Raw genomic sequence first — 8,088 nt, 5'->3', positions numbered from 1 at the left:
AGCAGGAGACATAAGAGACACCAGTTCGATACCTGAGTTGGAAAGATCCCCTGGAGTGGGGCATGGCAAACCACTCCAGCATTCTTGCCTGGAGAATCCCAAGGATGGAGGAGCCTGGTGGGCTATAGTCTATGGGGTCACAGAGTGGACACAACTGAAGCAACTTAGCACACAGGCACCAGTGGTTGAGACTCTGAATTTCCAGTGCAGGGGGCACAAGTTCCATCCCTGGTTGGGGAACTAAGATCCCACATGTCATACAACAAAGCAAAAAACATTTGCATATCAGTACGTAGAAAAGGTAAACATTTTACCTTTTTTTCTTTTTTAAGCAACATGGGAGATTGTATTAACACAGCCCTGACCTCAAGCCCAGCAGGATGTCTTTCTGAAAAACACAGAGACATGCTGTGTCTGCTATAAGATTTTCTGTATTTTTAAAATGCATTTTAAAATATTTCTTATTGTTTAAAACAAAAACATCTTAATTAAAAATGGTCTAAGGACACAGGCCTGAACGATAAACTTACAAGGTGAGGAAAGAAGTAGTTTATTATTCAAATACACAATTTAAACCAAATCAGCAATGAGATGTCATTTCAGATGTAAAATTGTCAAATACTTTTAAAAATGAAAATGCTAGTCAAGGAAATCAAACATGTGCTTACAGTAGGATTATCAGTTGATACAAATTTGTTCATTGTGTGAGAATAATGGGATTGTGCATATTTCAGATTTTCTTTTTGATAATACTTATTTCCTATATTTTCTGTAATAAAAATGCATACTTTTATAACAAAAAACTCACTTTAAACTGAAAACAATACTGCTATTCTAAGGTTCTCTCTTATCTTTCTCTTTATGCTCACCAGCACCAACTTTTTAAATTTTTCCTATTTTCATTCTAAAATCAAATTTATCAAGGTTTTCAGGACTTCATTCATTTTCTTTATGTCCTTAATTCAGCTATGATTAGTTTTTAAATTATCCTATCAAAGCAGGTTTGAATTTTTAAAAAGCACTTTTATACTTTCTTCTTTAAATAATCAAGTCATATTTGCCTTACACTGCAACTAAAGCATTCATTCACCACACTGACATTTTAAAAATTTCCTAGTATCTATGTTCTTTGTCCAAAAAAACCAGATTTATTAAGTACCTTCTATGTATCCCTGGAGGCTCAGATGGTCAAGAATCTGTTTGCTATGCAGGAGACTAGGTTCAATCCTTGGATCAGGAAGATCCCCTGGAGAAGGGAATGGATACCTTCTCCAGTATTCTTGCCTGGAGAATTCCATGGACAGTGGAGCCTGGCGAGCTACAATCCTTGGGTCAGGAAGAGTCGGGCACAACTGAGTGACTAACGCCTTTTCACACTTTTCATGTACTCTGGTACCATCCCTGTGTGTCGTGCAATGCTGTATGTGTATGTGTATCATGTATGTGGGCAAATACACATATGTATGTTAATGCCCATTTGTTAAAAACACGAGCCAGTAACTAAGCTTAGTGCCTTATCAGCTTCATTAAGTCCTCACAACAATCTTACAAGATCATTGTTTTATTTCTGTTTTACAGATAAGGCTTTGAGAGGGGCTGTAATATGTCAGAGAATGGCTGAAAAGGAGGAACCTCTTTTTTTGGAGAGACATAGCTGCAAAATGTGGCTTTCAACAGAGCTGAGAGGTAGGCACCCTGCAAGGCAGCTCTGTTTGCATGTTGCTGTCCTTCTCCCCTGGCCAGTCAGCTGGCCAGGAGTCACCGGTCCTCTCATCTTCCAACACCAGGAAAAGCAAGCAGGAGGACCCTGTACAAACACTTTGAAGACAAAGGTAAATAAGGGAGACACAGGAGATGCAGGTTCGATCCCTGAGTCAGGAAGACCTCCTAGAGGAGGGCATGGCAACCCACTCCAGTATTCTTGCCTGGGAAATCCCATGGATAGAGGAGCCTGGCGGGCTACAGTCTATGGGGTCCGACAAAGAGTCAGACACAACTGAAGCAAGTTAGCATACACTCACGTCCTCTGCCCAAGAGAGAGTTACATACATTCAATCACAAATTTAAAAACATCTTAACAGGTCCAGAGAACAGAAAGCAAGGAAAAGCTTTATATAGTAGCACTCCAATGGTACTTTTTTCCTGCTTTTTTGAACAAGGGGTTTGCATTTTCATTTTGTCCTGGGTGGGAAAACTCTGTAGCAATGCCAGCTGTTTCATGGTCAGACTATGTGTCATTGTAGCTTCAGGTGATCAGGGGAGGGAATAGTTTACTCCAGGAGGAAAGGTCACTTATTGTTTGCTTACTTCCCTTATTTACCTTTGTCTTCAAAGTGTTTGTACAGGGTCCTCCTGCTTGCTTTTCCTGGTGTTGGAAGATGAGAGGACCGGTGACTCCTGGCCAGCTGACTGGCCAGGGGAGAAGGACAGCAACATGCAAACAGAGCTGCCTTGCAGGGTGCCTACCTCTCAGCTCTGTTGAAAGCCACATTTTGCAGCTATGTCTCTCCCAAAAAAGAGGTTCCTCCTTTTGAAGATTCCAGCTTATGTGCTAAATAAGTCTCCCAATGCCACATTGCCTATTCCTGCAGTTAATGCACTGTGTGTGTGTGTTCTGTCACTAAGCCATGTCTGACTCTTTGCGACCCCAGGGTCCACTATGTAGCCTGCCAGGCTCCTCTGTCCATGGGATTTCCCAGGCAAGAATACAGAAATGGGTTGCCATTTCCTTCTCCAGAGAATCTTTCCAACTTAAGATCAAACCTGTGTCTCCTTCACTGGCAGGTGGATTCTTTACTATTGAGCCACCAGATAAACCCAGATAATGGCCTAGTGCACTGGAAAGCACAGCACGATACCAATGCTGTGATCAACAAGGTCATTTCTACAGCCAAAGGACTGGATGGGCAGTTCTCACAATCACAGCAGGACATGTTTCTGGAGAAGGCACCCAGGAAAGTCTGATTTTCTTACGGAGAAAAACAGTAATTAGGTAGTCAAAGAAATTATAGGGAAAACAGTTAAATCGCAACAGAAGCCAGAAGATAATGGATCAATGCCTCCAAAATTCTGAGGGGAAATGGTTTCCAATTTAGAAGTCTATACTTGGCTATACATTCAAATAGGAAGAGGAACTGAAGCTATTAAATGGTTTAAGAAAAAAAAGTGTGTGTATGTGCTCAGTTGTGTCTGACTCTTTGCGACCCTCTGGACTGTAGCCCACCAGGCTCCTTTGTCCACAGTATTTCCCAGGCAAGAATACTGGAGTGGGTTGCCATTTCCTCCTGTAGAGAATCTGCCCAACCCAGGGATCGAACCCACTTCTCCTGCATCTCCAGCACTAGCAGGTGGATTCTTTACCACTGAGCCACCTGGAAAGCCCTAAGAAAACAATATGCTTTTACTTAAGATAGAGAAAAGACATGATAAAGCAACTGCAGCAAAAATCTTAGGAATCAGTGAATTGGTGAAGGGTATTAAGGAGATTTTTGTCTTCCAAGTCTTTGTTTCAGAAAAAAAGAATAAGAATAGAATAAAGGAATTTTTAGATGTGTAAGGTCTCCAAAGTTCACTTTCTTACTAAATCACTGTAGCTGTTGTGTTCCATGCAAACAAGGAAGTGAAGAAACAAAGTGTAATCATGGGATCAAAAAAAAAGAGTCTAACATAGAAGAGAAGTGAAGGGTAGTCCTGGGATGACAGCTATGTAATTGGTCTGGAGGGTAACCAGTCTACCAAGAGCAGGAAGACCAAGGACAGAAGGTTTATTTCGAATAAAACATGGGATTGATAAATTAGACATTTGAGTGGTTTGATAGTTCAGACAGAGAGTCTGGGAATGAATAAGTGGACAGGGCCCTAGAAAATAGAACAAACCAAAATTTGAGTTAATTATTAACTCCAGGGAAAATGAACAATTGCACCAGAAGGGAAATATAAATGATGTGGTTCAGTCATGAACAAGATTTATATGGATGCATTAATATAAAAATGAATATATAATATAATCACATTGGGAATTAGGGGCAGGAAATGGTGTGTGAATGGAGGGTATAAAAGAGATCATTCTTCATCTTCCATGGTAAGAAATCAATAGATAATGTATAAAAATGGAAAAATCAAGAAAAGCAACAGAAGCCTATTATTTGGAAATAGAAAGGTAAACATGAGAAAAATGCTTAATAGAATTGAAGGCTGTTACTTCTGAGGAACGGGAACCAGAGTGAGAAGGGATAAGCAGAGTATCTGGATTTGCCTGGGGCAGTCCCAGTTTGTCCTTGATTGTTTGGCATAATTTTGTTACCATTGCCCCTTTCACTCTCAAAATTATCCCAATTTTGAAGTCTTGAAGTGTTCTTTGATATGGATAATACTTTGACTTTTTATTTTTTAAAGAGCTTCTTTGGTAGCTCAGATGGTAAAGAATCTGCCTGCAATTCAGGAGACCCAGGTTCAATCCCTGGGTGGGGAAGATCCCCTGGAGAAGGAAATGGCAACCCACTCCAGTATTCTAACCTGGAGAATTCTATGGACAGAGGAACCTGGTGGGCTACAGTCCATGAGTTTGCAAAGAGTTGGACACAAAGAACAACTAACACTTTGATAAAAATAAAATTCAAAGAGGCTCTTTGGACCCTAAATTAAATAATCTCATTTCATCCAGCTCAACCAGAGATACTGACTTTTCTTTTCTCTACAATTAATTCTCTATTTTAAATTAAATACAAGCAGTATGTCTGTTTCAAAGGAATTTTACATTCACTACCTTATTCAATCCTTACAGTAAATGGCTGACGGGGTAAGCAGCTTATCCCATTTTATAGGTGACAGAAAGGAGGTTTAGAGCCATCTTGTGACTTCTTAACAAGGTGACACAGTAGTAGATACTAGTCTATCCTGGACCAAGCCCTCTAATTCTGGTTTCCATGCTTTTGCCACAATACCAAATGACAAGGCATTTCAGCTATCCCATAAATGAACAGAATCTGAGATGTAAAATCAAGAACCCAGACTAGCAGGCTAGCTGTTAGAAAAACCAGATTAGGAAAACCAATAAATAATCCAAACATCCCTTTGTCATCTTGGTCTTTGAACAGAAATTCTACTTAATCTGCCCAGCTGGGCAGAGTGGACACTGAAATCATCCTCCTGGGATCCCACATGCTCCCACAACTAAGTGTTTGCATGTTGCAACTAAAGATTCCACTTGCCGCTGTGAAGACCCCACATGCTGCAACTAAGACTCTGTGCGACCACATAAAGATATACAATTTTTGAAAGCGAAGAACTAAAAAGCCTCTTGATGAAAGTGAGAGGAGAGTGAAAAAGTTGGCTTAAAACTCAACATTCAGAAAACTAAGACCATGGCATCCGTTCCCATCACTTCATGGCAAATAGATGGGGAAACAGTGGAAACAGTGACAGACTTTATTTTGGGGGGCTCCAAAATCACTTCAGATGGTGACTGCAGCCATGAAATTAAAAGACACTTGCTCCTTGGAAGAAAAGTTATAACCAACCTAGACAGCATATTAAAAAGCAGAGACATTACTTTGCCAACAAAGGTCCATCTAGTCAAAGCTATGGTTTTTCCAGTAGTCATGTATGGATGTGAAAGTTGGACTATAAAGAAATTTGAGCGCCGAAGAATTGATGCTTTTGAACTATGGTGTTGGAGAAGACTCTTGAGAGTCCCTTGAACTGCAAGGAGATCCAACCAGTCCATCCTAAAGGAAATCAGTCCTGAATGCTCATTGGAAGGACTGATGCTGAAACTCCAATACTTTGGCCACCTGATTTGAAGAACTGACTCTTTGGAAAAGACCCTGATGCTGGGAAAGATTGAAGGTGAGAGGAGAAGGGGATGACAGAGGATGAGATGGTTGGATGGCATCAGTGACTGGATGGACGTGAGTTTGAGTAAGCTCTGGGAGTGGGTGAGGGACAAGGAAGACTGGCGTGCTGCAGTCCATGGGGTTGCAAAGAGTCAGACACGACTGAGCTACTGAACTGAACCAAACTAAACCTTGAGGGAACAAGGCCACAACTGTTGGGATGGGACGCAGTTAAACACAAAATGTCAAAAGTGTTCTTTAATAACTCCTTTCCAGTCCTCAGCTCAATTTTCCCCACCTGCCTTTCTAAGAACCCACCTGCCCATACAGGAGACAGAAGAGATGCGGGTTCGATCCCTGGTGGAGGAGATTTCATGGAGGAGGAAATGGCAACTCACTCCAGTATTTTTGGATGGAGAAGCCCATGGACAGAGGAACCTGGCAGGTTACAGTCCATAGGGTTGCAAAGAGTCAGGACTGAAGCTACTTAGCACACATACATCCCTCTTTTATAATTGTATTTGAGTTTTTGGTCAGTCTTTCCTCACCAGTGAGTACAATTTGAAGTGAAGAATCTCGTTTTATATGTCAGGGTTTGGACAGCAATATTATCCAGTAACAACATCACTGTGACATGCCCAAGGATTCTGAAATTTCAGAACCAAGCATTTTAGAACGTCTAATATAGTCTCCCACATTGATTTGCCAGCCCCAGAAACAAAGCCACACTGAGGCTAGTTAAGACACAGAAGCAGAGGCCAAGAGCTGATGGTACATTTCTATACTCCTCTGATTCTTTCTCCCTGCCCTGTGTCGGTCCTTACTAAATCCTCTTCCAGCAGCTGGACATTGAGATGCCCTTGCTTCCTTTATTTTAAAAGGGTACCACTCTGAGGCTACATTCTCACGGACTATTCTTTGCCTTCCATTCCTAATTGGCTCCAAGAATGAGGATCAAACCCCCATTCTTCCTACAACTTTCACCCCTAGTTCAAGACATTCAACAGCTTTGCACAATAGCTAACATTTCTCTCGTAATTTCTGGGTCTTTTTTTTTCCTCAAAAGGGGGCTTGTAGAAGCCAGCCTTACTGATTTTATGTATGCAACCCCCTTCTCCCTCAAGACTGGCACAGAGATTGACATGAAGAGTCGGTTCTATTGGGGTTAAACACAGAACCTCCTACTGTGTGCTCAACCACATTACTCATTTCATACAAGTTCCTCTTGCTAGCGGTGCCTTACTCAGGGAGGGTAAGGAAAGAAAACAGCAAGGAAACTTGGCACTGGTACATATCCACAGGCAACAACCCCTTGTCCTGGGAACTCAGTGCTTCAATACCTGGCTTTTTATCACTCCTGAGACTGAAAAGCCAAGGAGTGAGGAGGGCCTTGAAATGGACAGGGACTGGTGGGCCTAATTCTGATTCTCCTTTTGGCCAAACTTCTTCCCACACATAAATGTACAAGCTACTACATCCTGGCCTAAAGATGGCAAATCATTGTTTTTCGGGTTTCACCTTCTACCACCTCAAACCAACCGTGCCAAAATTTCCCCAGTTAACCAGGACTCGGCAAAAACGTACCTTTTGACTTTTACCTATTTTAAGAGGATAATTGTTCTGTCGCTCTTTGCGTGTCTGACTCTTTGCGACCCCCTGGACTGCAGCACGCCAGGCTTCCCTGTCCTTCACTATCTCAGGGAGCTTGCTCAAAGTCAAGTCCATTGAAGCAGTGATGACATACAACCATCTCGTTCTGCGTCGTCCCCTTCTCCTGTCCTCAAATTTCCCAGCACCAGGGTCTTTTCTAATGAGTAGGTTCTTCGCATCTAATAGCCAAAGTATTTGGAGCTCCAGCATCAGGACTTCCAATGAATATTCGGGGTTAATTTCCTTTAGGATTGACTAGTTTGAATTAACTGCCCCATTTTCACCGAAAAATACACAAAGCGACACAGTCCTAAGTCCAACAAGACAGTCAAGATCAATCACTAAAACATGTGCAAGGCAAAAGAAAGGAGAGAGAAAACACTGAAGAGGCAACTTCGGGAGCGCTTTAGAGGACGCACCGCGTCTTCGGATGGGCTCTGCTTGTTTGCCCCTAGGCTGGGGCGCCCAGTTCCTTCCCCGCACCAGCCCCTCCTCAACGCCGCCCGCGGGTGCTCCCCTCGTGGCCCGCCCTCGCCCCGCCCTCCCTCTTGGCCCCGCCCTCCCCCCGCCCCACAGCCGACGTCAGTTGTTATGTCTCGGCTCT

The sequence above is a fragment of the Bos grunniens genome, chromosome 11 (assembly GCF_055505025.1).
Source record: "Bos grunniens cultivar Pamir isolate PY7600 chromosome 11, Bosgru_T2T1.0, whole genome shotgun sequence".
NCBI classification, from domain to species: domain Eukaryota; kingdom Metazoa; phylum Chordata; class Mammalia; order Artiodactyla; family Bovidae; genus Bos; species Bos grunniens.
The sequence above is the reverse complement of the archived record's forward strand: the minus strand, read 5'-3'. Positions refer to the sequence as shown.